Below are 15,613 nucleotides of genomic sequence, written 5' to 3'. Positions count from 1 at the left end.
ATTAGTTATAGGAGTCGGGGGATAAAGCAAGGGAATAGAATCAATGAGATGAAAACAAACCCCTGGGTTCTGGCCATAAAAATATATCCATATGTATGTAGGTATACACAGAAAAATATTTATACTTAAATAAATAAAAATATATCTATACGTAAATAGAGCACTAACATGATGATAAAGGAGTCAAAATTTTACAATGAAGAAATGAAAACTTCTTTAACCAATAGTGCTGGGTAAAATTAGCTGCCACAGGTTCCAAAAAAATGAGGGACTTCAACACTAATACCGGACCAAAAAATAAACTCATAAATGGTTGAGAACTTAGCTATTACTCCCCAACAAGTTTTTTTCTCACTGAGAGGATACTAAAAGGGCTACCTGTAAGTGCTGCATGCGGGACTCAATCCACCACAAACATGAATACCTGGAGCATTACCTAAATCACAAACGGTGCTTCACCCATAGAAGACCAGAAACCATATAACACAAATAAGAAACCATCAGTGATACACTCCAGGCCACTAGAGCACAGGTGGGTTTGGGATACTAAACGCCAATGCCAAGGGAAACAAAAGCAAACATTTCTAAAACACAAACAGGAAGCTGCATCCAAGACAAAAGGGCTACCACCAAGACAAAAGGGCTACCTACCAAAAAGAAGACAACATTTACACAGAAACACATCAGACATCTGACAAGGATCCTAGACAATTCACAGCTCCACAATAATAAAACCTAGTCAAACCATTCACAAACAAGCAAAGTACCTGAAGAGAGAGGTCTCCAGACATGAGGGGCAGGAGAGAAAGGTCCACACCACTTACTAGAGAAAGGAAAACTCAACCCAAAGTGTGATATCTCCTATGAGTGGGAATGTTCTATCTAAAATCATCAGTAGCAATGAACATGAGGACATGGAGAAAGAGGAAGTCTGACATGCTGTGGCAGAACATCAGAGGAAGCAATGTATCTAGAAAATGGTACAGAGAATTCTTCAACATTTCAAATGGAGAGGGCAGAAATTTAGTAGAGCAGGTAGGGTGCTTGTTTTGCATGCAGCTGACCTAGTCTGATCTTCGGCATCCCCTATGGTCCCCTGAGCCCCAGAGCTAGGAGTTAGCCATGAGCACTGCCATGTGTTGCTTTACATTTGTTTCATGAAATACCATTTACTGTTAACCGTTTTATGACACTTCAGAAGGATACTTTACCCCTATGTTCTCAGCAGCAATACATAAGCAAAGCATGGACTAACCTAAATGCCCATTAACAACTGATTGGATAAAGAAGTTGTGGAAAATAGACTCAACTAAAAAAATTGACTAGTAGAAATACTACTAGTCAAACTGATTCTTCTGCTATTTCAATTCATTAAGTTGTGCCCTTTAGGACCAAATGGGTGGAAAATGAGCTGATTAGCATGAAGTGAAGTGAGTTAGGAAGTGAAAGGCAGTTGGATTTATTCACCTGTGGAATGGAAATAATCAAACTCAATGAGCCAACACAGAAAAGAAAACTCCAGGACTTAGAGGAAACTATGGTGGTCCCAGAGGTCCTGGAGTTCAGGTCATTAAAAAAGGGTAGAATATTCTACTAGGTAGTGGGATGTCTCAGTGGGATGTCTCTGTTGGTGGGATCGGTGAGTCTATCTTCCCGCAGACATATTTAGCTATAAATATCCTGAAAGTATATCATACTCCAAATCAGTAACATTCATCTTTTGAAAGAAAAGGCATATTGAAAATGGAATCATGCCATTTCAACCAAATCCCACAGAGGATATTTGCAAACCAATTGATTCCAAATATATACATATAGAAAAGCACAGGCAACAAGGACAGACCAATGGTTAAAGAAACTATGCACATCTGCACAATGGAATATCACGCAGCTCTCAGGAGAAATGAAGTCATACATGGATGGACATGGAGAGTATCACACTAAATGAAATGAGTCAGAAGGAGAGGGACAGAAACAGAATGACTGCATTCATTTGTGGTATGTAAAAATATATAGAGTAAAAGACTATTATCCATGGCCAGGGAAAACAGGGGTTAGGAGAACAGGTCAATGGTTGGAACTAACCACAAGTGTGTGTGTGACTGAGGTGGGGGCAGGAGGGGATGACGTTAGTTAAGATAGAGAAGAGACCAGTATAACAATAATAGCTGGGAATGTTCAAGCTAGACAAGATCTGAGAGTTAAAAGTAGGTCAAAGGATATTCTTGTCAATATTACAAACCACAATGCCCAAAAGGAGAGAGAGAGAGAGAGAGAGAGAGAGAGAGAGAGAGAGAGAGAGAGAATAAAAGTGCCTACCATAGAGGCATGCAGGGGATGGGAGGGTATAGAGTGATGGGAGGGAACCTGGGGACACTAGTACACTGGTGGAAGGATGGATGTTAAATAATAATAAAATAAATAACAAGAATAGCACAGGCAATAAGTTAGCTAACATCATCTTGACTAAAGAAGAAGAATCATTACTCCAACATTAAAGCTAACTGTATTGGGGCTGAAGAAATAATGCATAAGTACTAGGGTGCTTGCCTTGCATGCAGTCAACTTGGGTTTAATCTCCAGCCTCCCAGATGGTCCCCCAAGCCCCACCAGTCTTGATGCCTGAGCCAGGAGTAATGTCTGAGCACCACCAGGTGTGCCCCTTCTCAAAACAAAAATCCCACACATATAACCACAGGACTCAAGAGCAGAGAGGAGAAAAACAGGCAAAGAAGTCAATAAAAGACCTATGCAGAAATGAGCAACTGATTTTTCACTAAGCTACCAAAGAAATTCAAGAAAGATAGAAAAAACTTCTACAAATTGAGGTATCCATTGGGATAGCGAAAGGCCACATAGAAACTTAACCCAAACCTCAAGAAAACTTCATGGAAAATGGATCATAGACTTGCAAGTAAACTGTCAAACTGTCAAACTTTTGGCCAGAGAGCTCAATGGAATGGGCTCATGCTCCGCAAACAGGAAGCCAAGGTTGAATTCCTGTGGTCCTCTGAGTACCATCCAGAGCAGTTCCTGAACACAGAGCTCTCAGTACCTCCTGAGCACCACCAGAAGGGGCCAAGAAACAAAACAAAAACAAACAAAAACATCTATAAAACTTAGGTAAAAGACACACAAAACAGGGGGCTGGAGCAATAGCAGAGTGCTTAGGGTGTTTGTCTTGCACACAGCCAACCCGGGTTCAATTCCCAGCATCCCATATGGTCCCCTGAGCACCGCCAAGGGTAATTCCTGAGTGCAGAATCCCATGAGTAACCCCTGTGCATTACCGAGTGTGACCCAAAAGGAAAAAAAAAACACAAAAAAATTAAAGATCTTCAGGATCTCCAGCTAGGCTTCATGGACTTTGACTTAATACTGAAAGCATGAGCCAGCAAAGGAAAAACTACACTCGCCCTCCTCAGAATTTGAAACGTGGCTACACTTAGGAACACGTGAAGAGGCTATGAAATGACAGACATATGTAGCAATAACGAAATCTCAAGACTCAAGTTGAAGAAGTAAGGGAGTCTGTTGGGATCTTTGGAAGACTGTTCTCAAATGATTCAATATTAAAGGCTAATATTCAATCCAAAAGAAGAAATGAACCCATCTGAAAATGCCACTCTCTGGCATTTTAAGTTTTTAAGTTTAGTGTTTTAAGAAAAACACTGAATAAAACTTTTTCTGGGCAGGATGGCCTGAGAAACTTGCAGTGTAACTTAGGACTATACAGTGGCTCACTAGACACAACACAGAGAGACAGAAGTTTCAGGGTGTCCTGTCTTTGGAGGCCACCCCGATTTTGTAAATTTTACTGACCCCACCCCAGTGTCACAGTGGCACTTATCAAAAAAATTCACAAGCCACACATAAAAAGCAAGATGCCTTGAAGAGAGCAGGAGAGCATCCAAATTAGACTTAGTGCCTGCAGGGATGTTGGTATTATCAGAATGAGAGTTATACGTATTCTATATTTTCATTTGTAACCTAGCAGAAAATTGTGCAAAAACAGCTCTGTGGTGTGTTGTGGGTGAGGGGAAATCATGACAGCGATGTGATCAAGGGCAGGAAGCAGGGTTGAGAATACTCCTGTTCTACTTGGACTGCTGTGAAGTGGAGCACCAGTACTTCAAAGGAGGCTCAGATTAGCTGTGACTGCATCTTGCAAACTCAAGAGCCATCACTAAGCTTTGGAAAGAGTCAAGTGTAAATGGTTATGGAAGAAGACTAGAACAGAAAAGTAAATGCTCAATTCAAGAAGCAGAGAGAATCAAAGGCCCCAGAAAAGGGCAATGAATAGAAAACAGTCCAAATAAGGACACTTGATAGGAATCCAATTTTATCAAAATGACACTGACAGACAATGTTCTAAAAAAAATCACAAATTATAAAATAGTCAATGGTTTGAATATTTCAACAAGACCAGCAGTGAGTTTCCAAAATACACTTAACCACATGAACACATAGACTAAAAGGAAAGGGATGCATAAAGCTATGGCTTGCTAACTCAAACCCAAAGAAAACCAGAGCAACTTCATTTCAGGGAAAGAATTTCAGAGCAAGGAAAAGATCACTGATTAGGTAGCTTGCGCCCAGAAAGATAGTACAGTGGAAAGGGTGTTTGGTTCCACACAGCCAACCCTGGTTTGATTCCCAGCATCCCCTAGGGTCCCCTGAGCATAGAGCCAGGTTTGAACCCCACAGAGTGTGGCACCTCCATGGCGCTGGATTCCACAGTGGGGCTGAGGGGTCTACTCTGGGCTGGAGACATCGTTGTCTTTCCAACATCCAAAGCACCACCAGCTCACCTCCCTCCCTCCTCCCGGACCCTCTCAACACCTCTCCCACTACCACCTTGAGTGCAGGTTCACCACCTCTGCTGCCAAGCTCCCACCTCTGGGCATATTCTGGACAGCTGGCCCTCTCTCCCTCATCTCCTTTCGACATGTTGGTTCAGCCCCGAGTGTCCATGTCTTACTGCTCTGTCCTATAGCCACCCCGCCCAGCAGCACCTGTGTGGCCCCAGCCCTGAGCAGGAGCCCCAGGAACCAGCCCTTCCACACAGCCACTCCAGGGGACCGCTCTCAGTCCACCAAACTTGGGGAGACAGCTTCCAAGTGCTGGGAGCCTAGAAATCCTCTGGGCCCCATGTCCTCCCACAGAGTCTGGCACCATAGTCACAGGTTAGAAATCACAAGGCGCGGCTTCCATGATCCACAGGACCTGCTTGAGTGACTAAGTCTCAGAAATCTTGAGAATGAGCCCCACTGCGTCCAGCCAAGACATGGCACCCCACTGCTCCAGGTCTGCCCTGCGCTGGGATCCATCTGAGCCCTCTGAACAACCATTGAGGCCACGGCTCTTCCTGAAGCTGTGACCAGCTTGTGGACAAAAAAGCATCATGGTCCTTTCAAACTGGGGTGGGCTTAACCTTTGACTCCTGTTGGTGTACAACATCTCACAATCTCAGGCCTTGCTAGGCTTGTGTGTTCAAATGATATTTCTGTTACTCTGACTTTAACTGACTATGCTTCTGGTTATGGAACTGACTTGGATACTGTTTCTCTTGACCAAGTTAATTTGCACATTCTGCCTATGCTGCTGAACAGCACGGAATAGAACACCAAGCTAGTTCATCAAAGGGGGCTGAACTGGCTGCTCTCCAGCACAGCAGAACACCAGAGACAGTTTTGTGATCCTCCATACAGTATTTCTTTCGTGTGCGTACCTTAATGCCTCAGTCTGTCTAACCAAACCTTACTGCAACAGACTCCATCTAGGCACAGGCAGTTCTCTGACCCCAGCTGCAGCTGCTCCCACCCAGCCGGCTCTTAGGCCCCCTGGTCCGAGACAAACCTCGTTTTCCTGGGTGTCACACCAACAAAGCAACTGGGTGCAGAATGAGAAGGACTTGCAGCCCCTGATTTCCTGGTTCCCTGCATGAACAGGGCACAGTGCGTGAAGAATTCATCGTCATTGATGTCTGTTTCATCATTCATGTACGTTTTTCAGATGATATTTTCATTGGCAATCAATGAGCATCCTAGTTACCAGGATAGTGCTTCCATTTTATCCAGTTCAGTTGTGATGCCAACAGCATCTTCCGGACCAATAAACACTAGTGAGTAACAGGACCCTTCCTAAAGGCCCTGCAGGGCTAGTGTCCAGGAATGAGCTGAGGGGTGTGGGCTGGAGCTTCTCCTGAGTCCTCATGTAGCTCCTGCCTTAGCCCTGCACAGAGGAACACAGCAGAGTGAGGAAGGAAGAGGAGACTCAGGGGGTCACAGGTGGTTCTTCAGGTGACCAGGCACCACTTGACAGGAGACTCAGCTGAGCCCGTGTCTGGGCATCCCTGAGCATGGGAGTGAGACTCTCCCTCTCCGGGGAGCGGGCAGGAGGGGAGTGTGCTGGGTCACTGCGGGGAGGGTCAGAGACCTTCACCTCCATATGGCTGGGCAGAAACAGGGGGTGCAGAAGTGTGAGATCCTGGAGGAAGTGGATAAAAGACCCTGGAAGGAGATTTGACCATGAATGTGTCCTAAAAATGATGGTAGGACACGGACCCCTGGATGATGCCCACAGTCACTCTGAGCACAGGATGGGTTAGTTACTCTCATGTTAGGATTCCCTTTGTGGGCCTGACCCCTTCCTGGTTCTTGTGCCCCTTTCAGTCCTGAGTGCCCTCTGGTGGCTCTGGAGACCCCTGCAGCCCAGCCTGTCTCAGCAGGTTGTGTCTGGGCTCACCCTGACTTCCCCTCATTGTGTCTCTCACACATCACACACAGCTGTGTCCTCGGGGACCACTGAGCTCAGCTGCAGGGAGAACTGGTTCTTGTTGATGTCTCTGGCAATGCACATGCAGCTCTTGAAAGATGGGCTGTAGTATGTGTTTCCACTAGCACATATAGCCCCCAACCAGAGCAGGTGGGCTGGTGGATCCCGAGTCAGCAGCAGCCAGAGGAGATGGAGCAACCAGAGACAGAGCAGGTGATGGAGAAGGTCTGGGAGGGGGCCATCAGACTTGGGCCCCACTCCTGCAGCTGCACCTCAGACAGGACACCTGGGGACAAGGGGAATCAGTCACTTTCAGTCCCTGCAGTCACTCCCTCCCCTAGACCCTGTCACTTTGGGACACAGCTGGGGGAGCTGTCACCAGGCAGAGAAGAAGACCACACAGCATCATCATCTTCTCAATCACAGCTCTGCCTTCCCCAGATAATCAGCGCGAGTCAGGAGACAGCTGTGAGTTCCACAACCCAGGGTGCATATGACCCCAGAGCCTGAGACTAATTGGCATGAGGTGACATACTTTGTTACTAGTGGATATCTCTGACATCGGGTCCCCTTTGTCCCATTGGGTGCCGAACTCACACACCCTGTGTGGTGAATTGAGAACTGGTCAATGGTGCACATTGAAACAGGTCAGAGGAGGGTCCTGACTTACTCATCTTCATAATCAGGGAAGATGAAAGGATCAAAATTCACTCAATAAGACAGGTCCTTAGAGATGTACAAAAAAGAGTTCACATTTTCCCTTTCTGTCTCTCAACTCTAAAATTAACCCTTTGGCCTTTCTTTAGGCACTGTGGTTTGCGAAGATTTTTGTAACACAGATGGAATGGGTTTTTGATATTCCAACACCAATCCCATCTCCTGAGTGACCTTCCTTCCTCATTGTCCCAATTTCCCCAGCCAGCCCCACAAACCTGCCCTTTTAGCAGGCCCAAAATAATTTGTTCTATATTACTTGTTACAATCAAATGGCTAAAGAAATGATTGAAATAACTTCAGTCAAAGAACTGCCGTGAAAATCGTTCCATCTCACCACCGGGTTGTGGAGTCTTTGAAGATCTGTAAGGTGTTCATTGCTGGTTGAGCCTTCTTGTTTTTGTTTTTGTTGTTGAGTTGGTGTCTATGTCACTTTCTCATCTAGTTTAGTGGCTCCAACTGGAGTTTGAGTTCTGAGGAATGAGGAGGTGTCATTCTGTCCAGAAAGTTTAGGATCTGTGGGACTGGGATGAGTCTGAGGAGAGTCTCAGTGAAGCCCTGGAGTTAGACCTTAGGCAGTTGGGATGGTGGGTCAGTGCAGTGTGGGTGCAGCTACTGAGCCTCAGCAGGGCGGGGACATGACCCGAGTCCCCTCTAGAGTGCCCTCCAGTGCTCAGCTGGGGTTGGTGTGTCCTGAATTCCAGCTGCTTGGTGGCCCCTCCAGGGAGATTTATGTCAGAATCTGAAGAGCAGGGCCAGTGAGTGGGCATGAGGCAGCTGTGGAGGTGGGCGTGGCTGCCCTAATTCTTATATACAAGATTTTATGAAAACTTTCATTTCGAACATGCCATGACAAACCCAAAAGACAGATGTGTCTGGCAGCATGGGGGATTGAGTGAGACCTGGGACAGGTGGGCATGGTTGCAGGCCCCATGTTCTCAGCTCAGCATTGACAGGAGATGATGGCCAGGAATTGGAACAAGCGAAATAGGCAGGTGTGAGGCTGGTGCCTGCACAAAACAGTTCTCAGGACACCTCCGTAATTAATCCTAGGAGCTCTTGCTCTTGGTCACGCCTTTGATCAGGGGTTGTCCCCAATACACACACACACACACACAGAGACCAAACACACACACCCCACAAATGTTGGCATGTCTGAGGCCCTAAGTTCCAGGCCCGAATCCCTCAGTTCCAGACCCCTGAGTTCCAGAACAAGCCCTTCTATACCAGGCCATCCCTGAGGAACATGGCTCCCTGGCACCTGAGCACCAAACACTTCTGAGGCCTCAGAGCATTGCCATGTGTGGCTCTCATTAAAATTAAACAATCATCCAGACCGGAAGACAGTACAAGGGTAGGCACACAAGGGGTAGGCACACCTGCTTTACAATTTGTGCTGTGTGAATATTCTTTCGGTCAGGGGCGCTGAGGTAAGACAGGAGAGAAAAGATTTGCTGGAGAGGCTCCTTGCTCACTCTGGCAGAGAAGCATAAAAAAGTGTCCCTCAGCCCCTTTGATTTACCATCCTATGGACACACATCTAACGCACTCAGTACAGAAAACTCATTAACGGGGAAAAGCGGTTGACAGGAGGGACAATAAAACATCAAGGAATAGTTTGTCCTGTTGAATCAATAATCCTAATGGTCAACAACCAAGGGATCCAGGCGCCATGGGTGACAGCAGTAACAGTACCTGAGGTGATAAGGGGATAACAGTTATAGTTCCTGGGGTGATAAGGGGATGTGAGAGAATGTCTGCATTCCATAGCAGAGCTGGGGTAGGTTTCTGTGAGAAAGGGAAGATTGCTTCCTTATACTAGGTGTTAGGTTAAAACTAATGACATTGAAAGAAAGAGATGTTAACCCTTTCCAGAGCGTTTAGGACACACAAGCCTTCGCTTGCACACTCGTGAAAGTGGGGCCTAAGGTCCTGCCCTTTGCGCGTCAGTCTCCGAGGAATCATCCTAACAATCTGGTTGGGCACCAACAGGGTTGGGAACCAGATTAGCCCCAACACTGTATGCACCCCACCCGCAGCACTGCTGGGATCACCTTGTGGTCCCTGGCACTGCTGGGTTCAAGCACTGAATTGTTAGTGTCACTGGTCAATTAGCACCAGGACTCCCAAAACACTGCTTGGGAGGCCCCTCAAGAAAGCATCATTCTGCAAAAAAATATAGTAGAAATGACATCTACACTTGTATCTTCATTACAATACTGTTTACAATAGCTAGAACCTGGAAAAAACCCGAGTGCCTGAGAACAGATGACTGGTTAAAGGAAGGTTAGTACATTTACACAATGGAATACTATGCAGCTTTTAGGAAAGATGAAGTCATGAAATTTGCATATAAGTGGATCAACATGGAGAGCAGGAGCTGGAGCCATAGCACAGCCATAGGGCGTTTGCCTTGCACGCGGCCAACTCGGGTTCGATTCCTCCGCCCCTCTCAGAGAGCCAGGCAAGCTACCGAGAGTATCTCGCCCACACAGCAGAGCCTGGCAAGCTATTCATGGCGTATTCAACATGCTCAGCAGGACCCACAGTCATCTGGCTGAAACTAGAATCTAGTTGCACAGCTTTCACATTAGTTCCCCAAGCCTGAGCTTGAGCCAAGCGTGAGAAGACACGGATTGATCCCAGCTGGGCCTCTACAGTAGCACTGCAGCACTGTCCTCCGATTTTTCAATGGTTTGCTTGAGTGGGCACCAGTAACGTCTCCATTGTGAGACTTGTTGTTACTGTTTTTGGCATATCAAATATGCCACGGCAGCTTGCCAGGCTCTGCCGTGCAGGCGGATACTCTCATAGCTTGCCGGGCTCTCCGAGAAGGATGAAGGAATTGAACCCGGGTTGGCCGCGTGCAAGGCAAACCTGCCCACTGTTCTATCACTCCAGTTCATCTACAGTAATTAGTGGAAAGTGCTGAAGTCACAATTCTGAGGCTGGAAGCCTGGGTTTCCAGCCACAGTGATTGATAACACAAATGCTTGTGCCTCAACATCCAGTTTCAGAGCCAGATGGCCACAGCCTGCCCCCCACCACACACACACACACACACTTCCTCCCTCAGCTCCCCTTTCTGGGCACAGTTTCCGGGCAGTGCTCTGGGGTCCCGCAAGTGCTGACCCAGAAAGACCATGTGCCCCAATCAGAGGCTAAATGGTTATGGAAGGTGACATCTCAGGGCCACAAAAGGACCCCGAGATTTTCAGGGACCCCTGAAGTAAGGTGAGTGGGTTCAAATCCCAGCACTTACCTGCTCAATGCATAGCCCAGCGCTGCATCTCTCTGCATCTGTGTCCTCCTCTGCGCTAATGTCATATAAGTCAATTGCTCCTCAGAGAGAGCATGCAATGGGCTGCGCATAGGTTCTGCATGTGTGGGGCCCAGATTGGATCCCCTGCAACACATATGGTTCCCCCAAGCAATGCCAGAAGCAAGTCCCAAGCTGAGTGCTGCAAGGGACGAGTAGAAGCTTCCACAAGTGTTTGGGGAGTGAAGGCCAGTAGGATAGGGAAGCGACCAGTATGAGAGTAATAGTGGGAAGTGATGACTCTGGACAAGAATTGAGTGTTGAAAATAGGTAAAGGAATATACATGATAACCGTTCAGTATCTGTATTGCAAATCATAATGTCCTAAAGGAGAGAGAGAGTAAAAGAGAGAGAAGAAGCAGCAGCAGCAGCAGAGGAGGAGGGGGAGGAGGTGGAGGAGGTGTAGGAGGTGGAGGAAGAGGACGAGGAGGAGGAGGAGAATATGGCCTGCTATTAGGTGGGGTACGGGAGGGAAGCTGGGGATATTGGTGATAGGAAATATATACTGGTGAAGGGATGGGTGTTGGTACATGTCATGACTAAAACCTATCATGAAGTACGCTTTAATTGTATCTTTCTGGAATTCAATTAAAAAATAGCACTGCACTGTAGCACTGTCTTCCAGTTGTTCATTGATTTGCTTGAGCAGACACCAGTAACATCTCCATTATGAGACATGTTGTTACTGTTTTTGGCATATTGAATATGCCGCAGGAAGCTAGCCAGGCTCTGCCTTGTGGGTGGGATACTCTTGGTAGATTCCCGGGCTCTCTGAGAGGGATGGAGGAATCGCACCCAGTTTGGCCACGCCACGTGTAAGGCTCTCTGAGAGGGATGGAGGAATCGCACCCAGTTTGGCCACGCCACGTGTAAGGCAAACGCCGTACCCCCTGTGCTATTGCTCTACTCCAAGGAAAAAGAAATAAATAAAATTTTAAAATAGTCATGGCAACTGGTTTTCATCAGTACACAGAAGGTGAAAGACAGTAGGGAGTGGGAGGACAGGGGATTGTGCCCTTCCTGACCTAGTGTCCAGCCCTCTCAGGCAAAATCGCAGTGCCTAAAATCCTAATTTGATTCCCTAGACCAGGGCTTCCAGCGGGGAAAGATTGGGGCCCAGTTCTGTTAAGGGGGCAGGGCAGGAGGAGCCCTGTACATCTTTTCCCAGAGCTTTCACCTTTCCAGCAGGTGACAGGAGGTCAGGAAGGGGATGATCTGTTTTGCCATGTGTTCAGAGTGATGCTGCCAATGTCCCAAAGCTCATGGCAGAGCCGGCAACTGGTTCTGAGAGATGCTCTGATGCCTACTGAACAAAAAATGGGTTTTCATTAGGTTTGGGGGGAACCACCTGGTCATCTCAGCTATCACAGAAGAAAAATTGACAAAATTCAACACTTTCCTGATAACGGACACCCAACAACTAGGAATGGGAGAAAGGAAACCCCCGCTGGATGATGAGGGCCACGTCCTGAATCACTCCTGGGAATGTAATACACATTGATGACTCAGAAGCTCCTCCTCGAAGATCAGGGATGAAACCTGTTTGCCCCTGGTCTGATCAACATTGTATTGGAAATTCGAGGTAGAGCAAATAATTTCAAAAGAAAGGAAACATAAATATATCATTGCAAAGGAAGAATAGTACCCTCTTTGAAGATCAAGTTGACTAGATTGTATATGTAGAATACCCATAAAGATTCCATCCCTTAAAAAACTGTGATTTCTATAAAACTCAGCAAGGCTATAGAATAACAAATACACAAACTCACACACACATACATATGTCATTTTGCCTCTGTACTCTCGTACTAAATAATCTGAAGAGAAAAATATTTTCACAAAAAAAGAAATATTTAAAGAAGAAATACTTGGGAACTTAACCAAAAAGGTGTAATACAGGCACATGAGAAATTGCAAAACATAGGTAAGGGTAAATACATGATAAACTTTCAGAAACTGTATTGTAAACCGTAATGCCCAAAAGCAAACAGAGAGAGAGAAAGAAAGAGAGAGAGAGAGAGAGAGAGAGAGAGAGAGAAAGAGAGAGAGAGAGAGAGAGAATAGAAAAGTCCCTGCTGTAGAAGCAGTTGGTGGGGGTAACCGGGTGGTGGGAGGGAAACAGGAGTCATTGAGGGTGGAAAACGCCCACTGGTGAAGGGATGGGTGTTGGAACTTTGTATGACTAAAACCCAATCCTGAACAACTTTGTAAGTGTGTATCTCACAGTGATTCGATGAAAAAAAATTGCTAAACAAAGGGGATGAAAATATAGTACAGCAGCTAGGGGGCTTGCCTCGTATGGCTTCTCCAACTACTCACACTTCATAAGTTCCTCTGAGCACTGCTAGGAGTTATCCCTGAGAATAGGGCCAGGAGTAAGCCCTGAGCACTGCCAAGTGTGGCTCAAAAATCAAAACCAAAATATTCTGTCTCTCTCTCCCACCTCATTTTACTCAGCATACTCTGCAGTTCCACCCAGGTATCAGTAAATTGCATGACTTCATCTCTTCTTATGGCCATATAGTATACAACTGTGTATATCCACTCCCTGATTTCAAATTTTAAACTATACAACTATGGTAATCAAAACAGCAGGTCCTGGGGCTGGAGAGATAGCACAGCGGGTAGGGCGTTTGCCTTGCACGCGGCCGACCAGGGTTCAAATCCCAGCATCCCATATGGTCCCCTGAGCACGGCCAGGGGTAATTCTTGAGTGCAGAGCCAGGAGTAACCGAAAAAGCAAAACAGCAGGGCCATAGAGATGGCTCAAAGGGCTGGAGTACATGCTTTGTATACAGGGAGCTTAGACTTGAAGCCTGGCCTCACATGGTGCCCTGGGCACTGCTGGGAGCAACCTCAGAGCAACAAGCCAGGAACAGCTATTGACACCACGATGGCCCAAGAGACAAAATAGGGCAATTATACATAAAAGTATGTATTCAATACAATAAAAGTAAAGGTAGCTGTAGTTATGTATTCATAAGAAATAAGGTTGCACCCGTTTGGGGTCCTGGCTGTAATGCCCATAATCTGCCTCCGGGCACCATCTCAGCACACCTACAGCACTGGTCCAGAGATGCCCAATTGAATCCCAAAATGGATTAGCACCCTACAGAGATGTCTCTGGACCCAAATCATTTTCAATTTTAGAATTCCAGAAGCCTGAGGCCACAAAAGTGGCTGCACCACCTCTTCTGATATTCAAAATAGCGAAGGAAAATAATTATTCAGTGTCTGCCTCTGGCAGCCAGGCTTAAACAGTGATGGGAAAATTCGAGCAAATTATAATACCAGACCCAGCTTTGTGGCCGCGTGGTACCTTATAACCTACTTCTCCCTCTGGGAGAAACTGGCAAGCTACTGAGAGTTTCCTGCCCACATGGGAGAGCCTCACAAGCTTCCCATGGTGTATTCATATGCCAAAGTCAGTAACAAGCTGGGTCTCATTTTCCTGACCCTGAAAGAGCCTCCAATGCGGCATCATTGGGAAGGCAGAGCAGAAAGAGGCTTCTAAAATCTCAGGGATAGGATGAGTGGAGAGGTTACTGAGACCGCTCGAGAAATTCAACGATCAACGGGATGATGATGATGATGATGATGATGATGATGATGATGATGATGATGATGATGATGAGAATGCCCAAAAGTAGAGAGTGAGTATGGGGAAAATTGTCTGCCATAGAGGCTGGGTGAGAACTGAGATGGGGTGGGGAGATTATGGGGACATTGGTGGTGGAAAATGTGCACTGGTGGAGAGGTGGGTGTTCAATCATTGTATGGCTGAAGCTCGATCATGAAAGCTTCAGGTGATTAAAAAAAGAAAGAAAGAAAGTAGGTTGCTTTTCTTAATGCTATTAATTTTCAAATATTTTTTTCATTATCATCACCAAATTAAACATGAAATACATGGCCAGGATATCACAGAGGGTAAAGTACTTGCCTTACACACTGCCAACCAGGGTTCAATCCTGGACATCCCAGAGGGCTCTCCTGGAGCACCACCAGGAGTAATTACTGAGCATAGAGCCAAGAGTAAGTCCTGAGCATCACCAGGTGTGACCCCAAAACAAATAAACACCTAATACAAGCTTAATGAAGGTTTCAATGCCTTGTCTCTTGAAACAGTAAATCAACTAACTCCCTTCCCTTACTTCAACACTAGACAGTATCCTTTATATATGGTATCGCTGTATCATTGTCATCCTGTTGTTCGATTTGCTCAAGCGGGCACCAGTAACGTCTCCATTCTGAGACTTATTGTTAGTTTTTTGGCATATGGAATATGCCACGGGTAGCTTGCCAGGCTCTGCCGTGTGGACAAGATACTCTCGGTAGCTTGCCAGGCTCTCTGAGAGGGATGGAGGTATCGAGCCCGGGTTGGCCGCATGTAAGGCAAACGTCCTACCCGTTGTGCTATCGCTCAAGCCATAAGAAACAATACAGAAGAAATAATAACGGTGGGCTTTTGCGAATGCAGGCCCACGTGCTGCTGAGCACAGGCAAGATGGGGAGGCATCATTTCGTAGACCAGGAGTGGCCTCCCCAGGCTCTTCCCAGATGACGGGCAAAGGATGAGTGATGGGCAGACCCCCTGGCGTCCTCCAATCTCTCCCTTTACTGTGCAGTCTCCATCATCAGAGTTCCAGCATCCTACTCTCCTCACGAACCTCAAAGTCTCCAAAGTCTCAGTTTTCTTCTTCGTTTTCTTGTCTTCTCTTTGTTGCTGTGCTCTCTTTCTATCTTTTTCCTTTGTGCTCTGCTTCTATGTGTGCTGCTGTGCTCTTTGCATCTGTCTCTTTAGTC

This window comes from Sorex araneus, chromosome 3 (assembly GCF_027595985.1).
Source record: "Sorex araneus isolate mSorAra2 chromosome 3, mSorAra2.pri, whole genome shotgun sequence".
Classification (NCBI taxonomy): domain Eukaryota; kingdom Metazoa; phylum Chordata; class Mammalia; order Eulipotyphla; family Soricidae; genus Sorex; species Sorex araneus.
The sequence above is the reverse complement of the archived record's forward strand: the minus strand, read 5'-3'. Positions refer to the sequence as shown.